Raw genomic sequence first — 15,402 nt, 5'->3', positions numbered from 1 at the left:
GCGTGTTGAATCAAATCAGTGTGGCTTCAAGTTGCATGTAATGCATTTTTCCTCCCATGACAAAAAATGCACAGTAAGATCGCAAGAACGTTTCCACGCACTCTCTCACTTACACAAACACTCCAACAAACTAAAAATTCTGCACCCTCCAAAGGCAGTTTTTGAAATTTGAAATTTGAAATCCGGGACCGACAGCACATTCCTTTTAAACAGATAGATAATGATCCGATACTGATAGCACACCATTTTGGAGAGATAGAGAATGACCCCGGGCAGACCAGCACATCACCTTAAAAGGGATACAGAAACACAATGAACAAAAACAAAGCATTCTGTAAAACTCAGCAGGCCGTGAACATTCTGTGGATGAATTTCCCGGGCTCACGTTCAGTCAGATGATCATTCCGATCTTTTAAGAAAAATGTAAAGTTTACAGATTTTTCCACGAAAATAGCGCCTGGAAAAAAATAGGCAGCGAGGAAGGACAAAAGGGAATGTTTGTGATACAGTGGAGCGTAGGAGTGATTGAATAATAAATGGCACAATGCGAAAAGGCAAAGTGGGTGGTAAGCGGGCAATAAAGTAACAAAGGAAGGACCAGAGGAGGTGTTAGTGTGAACAGCAGAACCATTAGCAGACAATGGGAGCGGTGCTTATGATCCGATACGTTGAACCGACTGTTGAGGCCAGAACACTATAACATGCCTGGAATGTAGGGTTTGAACGCCTTTTAATCAGACCAGGCAGCTTGGCCACCCCGGATTGATTTCCTGCATGATTTAAATTCGGCAGCCAAGGGACCAAATCCAAAGCCAGCTTCTCACATCTTTTCAGCGCGAGAGAAACAGGACGCAATCATATTCAGGGCAGAGTCTGTTTCAAGTTGAATTTGAGATTGACGTTGAATGTATGCTTATCCCTTTGGAGGTGAGCTCATGCGTGCAGAAAGGAAGATACACTGATCAAGTATTTGCCGGAATCAAACCGGGGTTGACGTTGTCCAATGAGACGCAGAGCCGAGTACATCTGAGAGACATGAACTTTACTCAGTTCGGTGAGTTTCACTTTGCTCCTGTGAATCTCCAGGATTTTTAGACGCTGTGTGAACAACGGAGTGCAATCACACGTTTTAATTTGAAACATGTCAGTTTTCTCACATGTCGACCGGCTGAGAAGTCGTTTTTTGACTAAAAGTTGGCAGGACTCGTCCGGGATTTGAACCCGGGACCTCTCGCATTTCAATTATTATGATCCCAAAGCGAGAATCATACCCCTAGACCAACGAGCCGCCGACAGTGAAGGACGTAGCTCTCAGTTTCTGACGTTAGTTTGCTATTCGGCCCATCGTGCCTGTGCTGACTCTCTGAGACCGATCTCATGAGTCCCCCTTTCCATCGTCCTGCTCGTGTTTTCCCTTTGATGAAGTGATTATTTTTTGTGACATTACTTCACCAACGAGCTGCATCCTTTTCAGTAAAAGGTGAATTTGGCAATGAGGATAAATGTGATTGAATAAAAAAACTAGGGGAAAATGTTTAACACAATATCGACGAAGCTGGGGGCATGCCGGATCAGCAGTCCATTGCCTCAACCTGTCAGTCACCTTGTCTCCTATTTACTGCAAAGTCAGACATCCATCCCCTACTTTTTGCTTTCAAACAGAGATAATGTGCACGAAAGTCTACTTCACCGCTTGGTTTGCCCGTGGAACCAGATCGACAGTGATGAAAATGTACCATTAGCTTCTTAAAGCACACAGCCTTCCTTTACTTCAGGTGAGTGACTGTCCGAGATGGTTGGTTTTGAGGCAGAATCAAAACAAAGAATATAAAATTTCACGCGGCGCGATAGCTGACCGCTGCAGGACTAGAACCTGCAATCTTCTAATAAGATCACAGTTACAATCGAAGTCAGATAATTATCCTTTAGGCCACGCGGCCGCTATCGGCGGTACTTAATTTGTTGTTTTTTATATTGAGAGCAAATTTGGGACAAGGGTTGCATCAAGGAGTGGATATCGGAAAACATGAGCATATTTTGAGTAATGAACAGATGCGCTGCGATATGGATGTACACGGACACAGGCAAAGTCAATGTAGCTTGAAACACAAAAGTTTAACAATTCGGTTCTCACAGCTGATAATCACACTCCTTTTTAAATGTACAGGTTGATCCGGATAATGAGAAAATACGTTTTAAAGGGGCAATTGATGAACCGGAACTGACAACCATCCCGTTGAAACAGACACCGAATGATCCTAGACAGGAAGCACATCCCTCTTATACAGCTGTAGAATTGCCCTTCACGGACAGCAGTTGCCTTTCAGAAGAATAAAGTGGGATTTCCATCATTCCTGAATGCAATTGTGTTGTGCGTGATTGAGCGCGGTTCTCATAAGCACGCGGGACTGGGACGGTTGTTGAAGCCACAGGTAATAGACAAGCAGGAAATAGGGAGGGAAATAAAACCAACCCAGACAAACAGACAATTTAAAACATATATATATTTATCATAATAAGAAAATAAATAAATTTACAATTTTATTGCAAAAAATTGAATTTGATTTGATTGAAATAAATAAAAAATTGTTTCTTAATCTATATATTTTTGATTGAACGAAGTCTGTGCGACTGCATGAAATCCACTGCAAATCAGGGTGTGCAGTCAGTAAATACCCAAACACAGTAAGCCCATGGTGTAAGACAAGCCACGAGGGAAGATGTGGGCAACAAAGCCCATCTTTTAAAGTCGCGAGTGCTTTTCTGCAGGATCAGAGTGAAGCTGCGTGTGCTGTGAAATAGGTCAAATGTAATAGAGCCAATGCAGGCAGAACAGAAAAAGCACATTTATTGTGAAATTTAAAAAGTAGGGAATGTATGTAAATATATGCATATATAAATATTGATACATATTATTATATAAACAAAGTCAGTCAGTCAGTCATGTCTTGTATTGTCTTGATTTGATTTGTATTTGAAAATAAGGGGGAAGGAGCTCATCATGTCACACAGCCCATCCGCAAGCTCTCGCTAAAATCGCTATGTTTCTAACATATATAATTTGCCTTCTTTCACATGTGGAATAGCAAAATCCCACAGCAGATTCTTCTCCTGTCAGGCAGTCCCCGAATGCGTGTTGAATCAAATCAGTGTGGCTTCAAGTTGCATGTAATGCATTTTTCCTCCCATGACATGAAATGCACAGTAAGATCGCGCAGAACGTTTCCACGCACTCTCTCACTTACACAAACACTCCAACAAACTAAAAATTCTGCACCCTCCAAAGGCAGTTTTTGAAATTTGAAATTTGAAATCCGGGACCGACAGCACATTCCTTTTAAACAGATAGATAATGATCCGATACTGATAGCACACCATTTTGGAGAGACAGAGAATGATCCCGGGCAGACCAGCACATCACCTTAAAAGGGATACAGAAACACAATGAACAAAAACAAAGCATTCTGTAAAACTCAGCAGGCCGTGAACATTCTGTGGATGAATTTCCCGGGCTCACGTTCAGTCAGATGATCATTCCGATCTTTTAAGAAAAATGTAAAGTTTACAGATTTTTCCACGAAAATAGCGCCTGGAAAAAAATAGGCAGCGAGGAAGGACAAAAGGGAATGTTTGTGATACAGTGGATCGTAGGAGTGATTGAATAATAAATGGCACAATGCGAAAAGGCAAAGTGGATGGTAAGCGGGCAATAAAGTAACAAAGGATGGACCAGAGGAGGTGTTAGTGTGAACAGCAGAACCATTAGCAGACAATGGGAGCGGTGCTTATGATCCGATACATTGAACCGAATGTTGAGGCCAGAACACTATAACATGCCTGGAATGTAGGGTTTGAACGCCTTTTAATCAGACCAGGCAGCTTGGCCAACCCGGATTGATTTCCTGCATGATTTAAATTCGGCAGCCAAGGGACCAAATCCAAAGCCAGCTTCTCACATCTTTTCAGCGCGAGAGAAACAGGACGCAATCATATTCAGGGCAGAGTCTGTTTCAAGTTGAATTTGAGATTGACGTTGAATGTATGCTTATCCCTTTGGAGGTGAGCTCATGTGTGCAGAAAGGAAGATACACTGATCAAGTATTTTCCGGAATCAAACCGGGGTTTAGGTTGTCCAATGAGACGCAGAGCCGAGTACATCTGAGAGATATGAATTTTACTCAGTTCGGTGAGTTTCACTTTGCTCCTGTGAATCTCCAGGATTTTTAGACGCTGTGAGAACAACGGAGTGCAATCACACGTTTTAATTTGAAACATATCAGTTTTCTCACATGTCGACTGGCTGAGAAGTCGTTTTTTGACTAAAAGTTGGCAGGGCTCGTCCGGGATTTGAACCCGGGACCTCTCGCATTTCAATTATTATGATCCCAAAGCGAGAATCATAACCCTAGACCAACGAGCCACCGACAGTGAGAAACGTAGCTCTCAGTTGCTGACGTTAGTTTGCTATTCGGCCCATCGTGCCTGTGCTGACTCTCAGAGACCGATCTCATGAGTCCCCCTCTCCATCGTCCTGCTAATGTTTTCCCTTTGATGAAGTGATTATTTTTTGTGACATTACTTCACCAACGAGTTTCATCCTTTTCAGTAAAAGGTGAATTTGGCAATGAGGATAAATGTGATTGAATAAAAAAACGAGGGGAAAGTGTTTAACACAATAACGACGAAGCTGGGGGCATACTGGATCAGCAGACCATTGCCTCAACCTGTCAGTCACCTTGTCTCCGATTTATTGCAAAGTCAGACATCCATCCCCTACTTTTTGCTTTCAAACAGAGTTAATGTGCACGAAAGTCTACTTCACCGCTTGTTTTGCCCGTGCAACCAGATCGACAGTGATGAAAATGTACCATTAGCTTCTTAAAGCACACAGCCTTCCTTTACTTCAGGTGAGTGACTGTCCGAGATGGTTGGTTTTGAGGCAGAATCAAAACAAAGAATATAAAATTTCACGCGGCGCGATAGCTGACCGCTGCAGGACTAGAACCTGCAATCTTCTCATAAGATCACAGTTACAATCGAAGTCAGACACCTTATCCTTTAGGCCACGCGGCCGCTATCGGCGGTACTTAATTTGTTGTTTTTTATATTGAGAGCAAATTGGGGCAAGGGTTGCATCAAGGAGTGGATATCGGAAAACATGAGCATATTTTGAGTAATGAACAGATGCGCTCCGATATGGATGTACACGGACACAGGCAAAGTCAATGTAGCTTGAAACACAAAAGTTTAACAATTCGGTTCTCACAGCTGATAATCACACTCCTTTTTAATTGTACAGGATGATCCGGATAATGAGGAAATACGTTTTAAAGGGGCAATTGATGAACCGGAACTGACAACCATCCCGTTGAAACAGACACCGAATGATCCTAGACAGGAAGCACATCCCTCTTACACAGCTGTAGAATTGCCCTTCACGGACAGCAGTTGCCTTTCAGAAGAATAAAGTGGGATTTCCATCATTCCTGAATGCAATTGTGTTGTGCGTGATTGAGCGCGGTTCTCATAAGCACGCGGGACTGGGACGGTTGTTGAAGCCACAGGTGATAGACAAGCAGGAAATAGGGAGGGAAATAAAACCAACCCAGACAAACAGACAATTTAAAACATATATATATTTATCATAATAAGAAAATAATTAAATTTACAATTTTATTGCAAAAAATTGTATTTGATTTGATTGAAATAAATAAAAAATTGTTTCTTAATCTATATATTTTTGATTGAACGAAGTCTGTGCAACTGCATGAAATCCACTGCAAATCAGGGTGTGCAGTCAGTAAATACCCAAACACAGTAAGCCCATGGTGTAAGACAAGCCACGAGGGAAGATGTGGGCAACAAAGCCCATCTTTTAAAGTCGCGAGTGCTTTTCTGCAGGATCAGAGTGAAGCTGCGTGTGCTGTGAAATAGGTCAAATGTAATAGAGCCAATGCAGGCAGAACAGAAAAAGCACATTTATTGTGAAAGTTAAAAAGTAGGGAATGTATGTAAATATATGCATATATAAATATTGATACATATATTTATATAAACAATGTCAGTCAGTCAGTCATGTCTTGTCTTGTCTTGATTTGATTTGTATTTGAAAATAAGATGGAAGGAGCTCATCATGTCACACAGCCCATCCGCAAGCTCTCGCTAAAATCGCTATGTTTCTAACTTATATAATTTGCCTTCTTTCACATGTGGAATAGCAAAATCCCACAGCAGATTCTTCTCCTGTCAGGCAGTCCCCGAATGCGTGTTGAATCAAATCAGTGTGGCTTCAAGTTGCATGTAATGCATTTTTCCTCCCATGACATGAAATGCACAGTAAGATCGCGCAGAACGTTTCCACGCACTCTCTCACTTACACAAACACTCCAAGAAACTAAAAATTCTGCACCCTCCAAAGGCAGTTTTTGAAATTTGAAATTTGAAATCCGGGACAGACAGCACATTCCTTTTAAACAGATAGATAATGATCCGATACTGATAGCACACCATTTTGTAGAGACAGAGAATGAGTCCGGGCAGACCAGCACATCACCTTAAAATGGATACAGAAACACAATGAACAAAAACAAAGCATTCTGTAAAACTGTGCAGGCCGTGAACATTCTGTGGATGAATTTCCCGGGCTCACGTTCAGTCAGATGATCATTCCGATCTTTTAAGAAAAATGTAAAGTTTACAGATTTTTCCACGAAAATAGCGCCTGGAAAAAAATAGGCAGCGAGGAAGGACAAATGGGAATGCTTGTGATACAGTGGAGCGTAGGAGTGATTGAATAATAAATGGCACAATGCGAAAAGGCAAAGTGGGTGGTAAGCGGGCAATAAAGTAACAAAGGAAGGACCAGAGGAGGTGTTAGTGTGAACAGCAGAACCATTAGCAGACAATGGGAGCGGTGCTTATGATCCGATACGTTGAACCGAATGTTGAGGCCAGAACACTATAACATGCCTGGAATGTAGGGTTTGAACGCCTTTTAATCAGACCAGGCAGCTTGGCCACCCCGGATTGATTTCCTGCATGTTTTAAATTCGGCAGCCAAGGGACTAAATCCAAAGCCAGCTTCTCACATCTTTTCAGCGCGAGAGAAACAGGACGCAATCATATTCAGGGCAGAGTCTGTTTCAAGTTGAATTTGAGATTGACGTTGAATGTATGCTTATCCCTTTGGAGGTGAGATCATGCGTGCAGAAAGGAAGATACAATGATCAAGTATTTGCCGGAATCAAACCGGGGTTGACGTTGTCCAATGAGACGCAGAGCCGAGTACATCTGAGAGACATGAACTTTGCTCAGTTCGGTGAGTTTCACTTTGCTCCTGTGAATCTCCAGGATTTTTAGACGCTGTGTGAACAACGGAGTGCAATCACACGTTTTAATTTGAAACATGTCAGTTTTCTCACATGTCGACCGGCTGAGAAGTCGTTTTTTGACTAAAAGTTGGCAGGGCTCGTCCGGGATTTGAACCCGGGACCTCTCGCATTTCAATTATTATGATCCCAAAGCGAGAATCATACACCTAGACCAACGAGCCGCCGACAGTGAAGGACGTAGCTCTCAGTTTCTGACGTTAGTTTGATTTTCGGCCCATCGTGCCTGTGCTGACTCTCAGAGACCGATCTCATGAGTCCCCCTTTCCATCGTCCTGCTCGTGTTTTCCCTTTGATGAAGTGATTATTTTTTGTGACATTACTTCACCAACGAGCTGCATCCTTTTCAGTAAAAGGTGAATTTGGCAATGAGGATAAATGTGATTGAATAAAAAAACTAGGGGAAAATGTTTAACACAATAACGACGAAGCTGGGGGCATGCGGGATCAGCAGTCCATTGCCTCAACCTGTCAGTCACCTTGTCTCCTATTTACTGCAAAGTCAGACATCCATCCCCTACTTTTTGCTTTCAAACAGAGATAATGTGCACGAAAGTCTACTTCACCGCTTGTTTTGCCCGTGCAACCAGATCGACAGTGATGAAAATGTACCATTAGCTTCTTAAAGCACACAGCCTTCCTTTACTTCAGGTGAGTGACTGTCCGAGATGGTTGGTTTTGAGGCAGAATCAAAACAAAGAATATAAAATTTCACGCGGCGCGATAGCTGACCGCTGCAGGACTAGAACCTGCAATCTTCTCATAAGATCACAATTACAATCGAAGTCAGACACCTTATCCTTTAGGCCACGCGGCCGCTATCGGCGGTTCTTAATTTGTTGTTTTTTATATTGAGAGCAAATTTGGGACAAGGGTTGCATCAAGGAGTGGATATCGGAAAACATGAGCATATTTTGAGTAATGAACAGATGCGCTGCGATATGGATGTACACGGACACAGGCAAAGTCAATGTAGCTTGAAACACAAACGTTTAACAATTCGGTTCTCACAGCTGATAATCACACTCTTTTTTAATTGTACAGGATGATCCGGATAATGAGAAAATACGTTTTAAAGGGGCAATTGATGAACCGGAACTGACAACCATCCCGTTGAAACAGACACCGAATGATCCTAGACAGGAAGCACATCCCTCTTACACAGCTGTAGAATTGCCCTTCACGGACAGCAGTTGCCTTTCAGAAGAAACATAGAAACATAGAAAATAGGCACAGGAGCAGGCCATTCAGCCCTTCTAGCCTGCACCGCCATTCAATGAGTTCATGGCTGAACATGAAACTTCAGTACCCCCTTCCTGCTTTCTCGCCATAACCCTTGATCCCCCGAGTAGTAAGGACTTCATCTAACTCCCTTTTGAATATATTTAGTGAATTGGCCTCAACTACTTTCTGTGGTAGAGAATTCCACAGGTTCACCACTCTCTGGGTGAAGAAGTTTCTCCTCATCTCGGTCCTAAATGGCTTACCCCTTATCCTCAGACTGTGACCCCTGGTTCTGGACTTCCCCAACATTGGGAACATTCTTTCTGCATCTAACCTGTCTAAACCCGTCAGAATTTTAAACGTTTCTATGAGGTCCCCTCTCATTCTTCTGAACTCCAGTGAATACAAGCCCAATTGATCCAATCTTTCTTGATAGGTCAGTCCCGCCATCCCGGGAATCAGTCTGGTGAACCTTCGCTGCACTCCCTCAATAGCAAGAATGTCCTTCCTCAAGTTAGGATACCAAAACTGTACACAATACTCCAGGTGTGGCCTCACCAAGGCCCTGTACAACTGTAGCAACACCTCCCTGCCCCTGTATTCAAATCCCCTCGCTATGAAGGCCAACATGCCATTTGCTTTCTTAACCGCCTGCTGTACCTGCATGCCAACCTTCAATGACTGATGTACCATGACACCCAGGTCTCGTTGCACCTTCCCTTTTCCTAATCTGTCACCATTCAGATAATAGTCTGTCTCTCTGTTTTTACCACCAAAGTGGATAACCTCACATTTATCCACATTATACTTCATCTGCCATGCATTTGCCCACTCACCTAACCTATCCAAGTCACTCTGCAGCCTAATAGCATCCTCCTCGCAGCTCACACTGCCACCCAACTTAGTATCATCCGCAAATTTGGAGATACTGCATTTAATCCCCTCGTCTAAATCATTAATGTACAATGTAAACAGCTGGGGCCCAAGCACAGAACCTTGCGGCACTCCACTAGTCACTGCCTGCCATTCTGAAAAGTACCCGTTTACTCCTACTCTTTGCTTCCTGTCTGACAACCAGTTCTCAATCCACGTCAGCACACTACCCCCAATCCCATGTGCTTTAACTTTGCACATTAATCTCTTGTGTGGGACCTTGTCGAAAGCCTTCTGAAAGTCCAAATATACCACATCAACTGGTTCTCCTTTGTCCACTTTACTGGAAACATCCTCAAAAAATTCCAGAAGATTTGTCAAGCATGATTTCCCTTTCACAAATCCATGCTGACTTGGACCTATCATGTCACCATTTTCCAGATGCACTGCTATGACATCCTTAATAATTGATTCCATCATTTTACCCACTACTGAGGTCAGGCTGACCGGTCTATAATTCCCTGTTTTCTCTCTCCCTCCTTTTTTAAAAAGTGGGGTTACATTGGCTACCCTCCACTCCATAGGAACTGATCCAGAGTCAATGGAATGTTGGAAAATGACTGTCAATGCATCCGCTATTTCCAAGGCCACCTCCTTAAGTACTCTAGGATGCAGGCCATCAGGCCCTGGGGATTTATCTGCCTTCAATCCCATCAATTTCCCCAACACAATTTCCCGACTAATAAAGATTTCCCTCAGTTCCTCTTCCTTACTAGACCCTCTGACCCCTTTTATATCCGGAAGGTTGTTTGTATCCTCCTTAGTGAATACCGAACCAAAGTACTTGTTCAATTGATCCGCCATTTCTTTGTTCCCCGTTATGACTTCCCCTGATTCTGACTGCAGGGGACCTACGTTTGTCTTCACCAACCTTTTTCTCTTTACATACCTATAGAAACTTTTGCAATCCGCCTTAATGTTCCCTGCAAGCTTCTTCTCGTACTCCATTTTCCCTGTCCTAATCAAACCCTTTGTCCTCCTCTGCTGAGTTCTAAATTTCTCCCAGTCCCCAGGTTCGCTGCTATTTCTGGCCAATTTGTATGCCACTTCCTTGGCTTTAATACTATCCCTGATTTCCCTAGATAGCCACGGTTGAGCCACCTTCCCCTTTTTATTTTTACGCCAGACAGGAATGTACAATTGTTGTACTTCATCCATGCGGTCTCTAAATGTCTGCCATTGCCCATCCACAGTCAACCCCCTAATTATCATTCGCCAATCTATCCTAGCCAATTCTCGCCTCATACCTTCAAAGTTACCCTTCTTTAAGTTCTGGACCATGGTCTCTGAATTTACTGTTTCATTCTCCATCCTAATGCAGAATTCCACCATATTATGGTCACTCTTCCCCAAGGGGCCTCGCACAATGAGATTGCTAATTAATCCTCTCTCATTACACAACACCCAGTCTAAGATGGCCTCCCCCCTAGTTGGTTCCTCAACATATTGGTCTAGAAAACCATCCCTTATGCACTCCAGGAAATCCTCCTCCACCGTATTGCTTCCAGTTTGGCTAGCCCAATCTATGTGCATATTAAAGTCACCCATTATAACTGCTACACCTTTATTGCATGCACCCCTAATTTCCTGTTTGATGCCCTCCCCAACATCCCTATTACTGTTTGGAGGTCTGTACACAACTCCTACTAACGTTTTTTGCCCTTTGGTGTTCTGCAGCTCTACCCATATAGATTCCACATCATCCAAGCTAATGTCTTTCCTAACTATTGCATTAATCTCCTCTTTAACCAGCAATGCTACCCCACCTCCTTTTCCTTTTATTCTATCCTTCCTGAATGTTGAATACCCCTGAATGTTGAGTTCCCAGCCCTGATCATCCTGGAGCCACGTCTCCGTAATCCCAATCACATCATATTTGTTAACATCTATTTGCACAATTAATTCATCCACCTTATTGCGGATACTCCTTGCATTAAGACACAAAGCCTTCAGGCTTGTTTTATTAACACCCTTTGTCCTTTTAGAATTTTGCTGTACAGTGGCCCTTTTTGTTCTTTGCCTTGGGTTTCTCTGCCCTACACTTTTCCTCATCTCCTTTCTGTCTTTTGCTTTTGGCTCCTTTTTGTTTCCCTCTGTCTCCCTGCATTGGTTCCCATCCCCCTGCCATATTAGTTTAAATCCTCCCCAACAGCACTAGCAAACACTCCCCCGAGGACATTGGTTCCAGTCCTGCCCAGGTGCAGACCGTCCGGTTTGTACTGGTCCCACCTCCCCCAGAACCGGTCCCAATGCCCCAGGAATTTGAATCCCTCCCTGCTGCACCACTGCTCAAGCCACGTATTCATCTGCGCTATCCTGCGATTCCTACTCTGACTATCACGTGGCACTGGTAGCAATCCCGAGATTACTACTTTTGAGGTCCTACTTTTTAATTTAGCTCCTAGCTCCTTAAATTCGTTTCGTAGGACCTCATCCCTTTTTTTGCCTATGTCGTTGGTACCAATGTGCACCACGACAACTGGCTGTTCTCCCTCCCATTTCAGAATGTCCTGCACCCGCTCCGAGACATCCTTGACCCTTGCACCAGGGAGGCAACATACCATCCTGGAGTCTCGGTTGCGGCCGCAGAAACGCCTATCTATTCCCCTCACAATTGAATCCCCTATCACTATCGCTCTCCCACTCTTTTTCTTGCCCTCCTGTGCAGCAGAGCCAGCCACGGTGCCATGAACTTGGCTGCTGCTGCCCTCCCCTGATGAGTCATTCCCCTCAACAGTACCCAAAGCGGTGTATCTGTTTTGCAGGGGGATGACCGCAGGGGACCCCTGCACTACCTTCCTTGCTCTACTCTTCCTGCTGGTCTTCCATTCCCTATCTGGCTGTGGACCCTTTCCCTGCGGTAAGACCAACTCACTACACGTGATACTCACGTCATTCTCAGCATCGTGGATGCTCCAGAGTGAATCCACCTTCAGCTCCAATTCCGTAACGCGGACCGTCAGGAGCTGGAGGCGGATACACTTCCCGCACACATAGTCGTCAGGGACACCGGAAGTGTCCCTGAGTTCCCACATGGTACAGGAGGAGCATAACACCCGACCGAGCTCTCCTGCCATGTCTTAACCCTTAGATACACTTAAACTGGTAATAACAATGTTAAAAGTTACTGACCAATATAAGAAGAAAAAGAAAAACTACTCACCAATCACCAGCCAATCACTTACCCCCTAGGCTGTGACGTCACCTTTGTTTTTTTGCCTTCTCCCTGTAGCTGCACCGGTACGCCTCTCGCCGACCCCGGACTCGCGCTGCTCCGAGCTCCCGCCTCCTCGACTGACTGCTCCGAGCTCCCGCTGGCCTTTATAGGCCTCTCGCCGACCCCGGACTCGCGCTGCTCCGAGCTCCCGCCTCCTCGACTGACTGCTCCGAGCTCCCGCTGGCCTTTATAGGCCTCTCGCCGACCCCGGACTCGCGCTGCTCCGAGCTCCCGCCTCCTCGAAGAATAAAGTGGGATTTCCATCATTCCTGAATTAAATTGTGTTGTGCGTGATTGAGCGCGGTTCTCATGAGCACGCGGGACTGGGACGGTTGTTGAAGCCACAGGTGATAGATAAGCAGGAAATAGGGAGGGAAATAAAACCAACCCAGACAAACAGACAATTTAAAACATATATATATTTATCATAATAAGAAAATAAATAAATTTACAATTTTATTGCAAAAAATTGAATTTGATTTGATTGAAATAAATAAAAAATTGTTTCTTATTCTATATATTTTTGATTGAACGAAGTCTGTGCGACTGCATGAAATCCACTGCAAATCAGGGTGTGCAGTCAGTAAATACCCAAACACAGTAAGCCCATGGTGTAAGACAAGCCACGAGGGAAGATGTGGGCAACAAAGCCCATCTTTTAAAGTCGCGAGTGCTTTTCTGCAGGATCAGAGTGAAGCTGCGTGTGCTGTGAAATAGGTCAAATGTAATAGAGCCAATGCAGGCAGAACAGAAAAAGCACATTTATTGTGAAAGTTAAAAAGTAGGGAATGTATGTAAATATATGCATATATAAATATTGATACATATATTTATATAAACAAAGCCAGTCAGTCAGTCATGTCTTGTCTTTTCTTGATTTGATTTGTATTTGAAAATAAGGGGGAAGGAGCTCATCATGTCACACAGCCCATCCGCAAGCTCTCGCTAAAATCGCTATGTTTCTAACTTATATAATTTGCCTTCTTTCACATGTGGAATAGCAAAATCCCACAGCAGATTCTTCTCCTGTCAGGCAGTCCCCGAATGCGTGTTGAATCAAATCAGTGTGGCTTCAAGTTGCATGTAATGCATTTTTCCTCCCATGACATGAAATGCACAGTAAGATCGCGCAGAACGTTTCCACGCACTCTCTCACTTACACAAACACTCCAAGAAACTAAAAATTCTGCACCCTCCAAAGGCAGTTTTTGAAATTTGAAATTTGAAATCCGGGACAGACAGCACATTCCTTTTAAACAGATACATAATGATCCGATACTGATAGCACACCATTTTGTAGAGACAGAGAATGACTCCGGGCAGACCAGCACATCACCTTAAAATGGATACAGAAACACAATGAACAAAAACAAAGCATTCTGTAAAACTGTGAAGGCCGTGAACATTCTGTGGATGAATTTCCCGGGCTCACGTTCAGTCAGATGATCATTCCGATCTTTTAAGAAAAATGTAAAGTTTACAGATTTTTCCACGAAAATAGCGCCTGGAAAAAAATAGGCAGCGAGGAAGGACAAAAGGGAATGCTTGTGATACAGTGGAGCGTAGGAGTGATTGAATAATAAATGGCACAATGCGAAAAGGCAAAGTGGGTGGTAAGCGGGCAATAAAGTAACAAAGGAAGGACCAGAGGAGGTGTTAGTGTGAACAGCAGAACCATTAGCAGACAATGGGAGCGGTGCTTATGATCCGATACGTTGAACCGACTGTTGAGGCCAGAACACTATAACATGCCTGGAATGTAGGGTTTGAACGCCTTTTAATCAGACCAGGCAGCTTGGCCACCCCGGATTGATTTCCTGCATGATTTAAATTCGGCAGCCAAGGGACCAAATCCAAAGCCAGCTTCTCACATCTTTTCAGCGCGAGAGAAACAGGACGCAATCATATTCAGGGCAGAGTCTGTTTCAAGTTGAATTTGAGATTGACGTTGAATGTATGCTTATCCCTTTGGAGGTGAGCTCATGCGTGCAGAAAGGAAGATACACTGATCAAGTATTTGCCGGAATCAAACCGGGGTTGACGTTGTCCAATGAGACGCAGAGCCGAGTACATCTGAGAGACATGAACTTTACTCAGTTCGGTGAGTTTCACTTTGCTCCTGTGAATCTCCAGGATTTTTAGACGCTGTGTGAACAACGGAGTGCAATCACACGTTTTAATTTGAAACATGTCAGTTTTCTCACATGTCGACCGGCTGAGAAGTCGTTTTTTGACTAAAAGTTGGCAGGACTCGTCCGGGATTTGAACCCGGCACCTCTCGCATTTCAATTATTATGATCCCAAAGCGAGAATCATACCCCTAGACCAACGAGCCGCCGACAGTGAAGGACGTAGCTCTCAGTTTCTGACGTTAGTTTGCTATTCGGCCCATCGTGCCTGTGCTGACTCTCTGAGACCGATCTCATGAGTCCCCCTTTCCATCGTCCTGCTCGTGTTTTCCCTTTGATGAAGTGATTATTTTTTGTGACATTACTTCACCAACGAGCTGCATCCTTTTCAGTAAAAGGTGAATTTGGCAATGAGGATAAATGTGATTGAATAAAAAAACTAGGGGAAAATGTTTAACACAATAACGACGAAGCTGGGGGCATGCCGGATCAGCAGTCCATTGCCTCAACC

The 15,402-nt window shown here is 43.9% G+C and overlaps 3 non-coding genes across 3 annotated transcripts; all 3 read right to left on the bottom strand.

The window, feature by feature from the left end:
• Nucleotides 1–1,200: 1,200 nt before the first annotated feature.
• On the bottom strand, nucleotides 1,201–1,288 carry trnap-ugg (transfer RNA proline (anticodon UGG)). The gene is given in 2 exon segments: nucleotides 1,201–1,236; nucleotides 1,253–1,288. It is a non-coding gene; the product is annotated as a tRNA-Pro (tRNA).
• Nucleotides 1,289–4,332: 3,044 nt separating this feature from the next.
• trnap-ugg (transfer RNA proline (anticodon UGG)) lies at nucleotides 4,333–4,420 on the bottom strand. Its single transcript is given in 2 exon segments — nucleotides 4,333–4,368; nucleotides 4,385–4,420. It is a non-coding gene; the product is annotated as a tRNA-Pro (tRNA).
• Nucleotides 4,421–15,009: 10,589 nt separating this feature from the next.
• On the bottom strand, nucleotides 15,010–15,097 carry trnap-ugg (transfer RNA proline (anticodon UGG)). The gene is given in 2 exon segments: nucleotides 15,010–15,045; nucleotides 15,062–15,097. It is a non-coding gene; the product is annotated as a tRNA-Pro (tRNA).
• Nucleotides 15,098–15,402: the final 305 nt, after the last annotated feature.

Source organism: Pristiophorus japonicus, unplaced genomic scaffold (assembly GCF_044704955.1).
Source record: "Pristiophorus japonicus isolate sPriJap1 unplaced genomic scaffold, sPriJap1.hap1 HAP1_SCAFFOLD_61, whole genome shotgun sequence".
Lineage (NCBI taxonomy): Eukaryota > Metazoa > Chordata > Chondrichthyes > Pristiophoridae > Pristiophorus > Pristiophorus japonicus.
The sequence above is the reverse complement of the archived record's forward strand: the minus strand, read 5'-3'. Positions and strand labels throughout refer to the sequence as shown.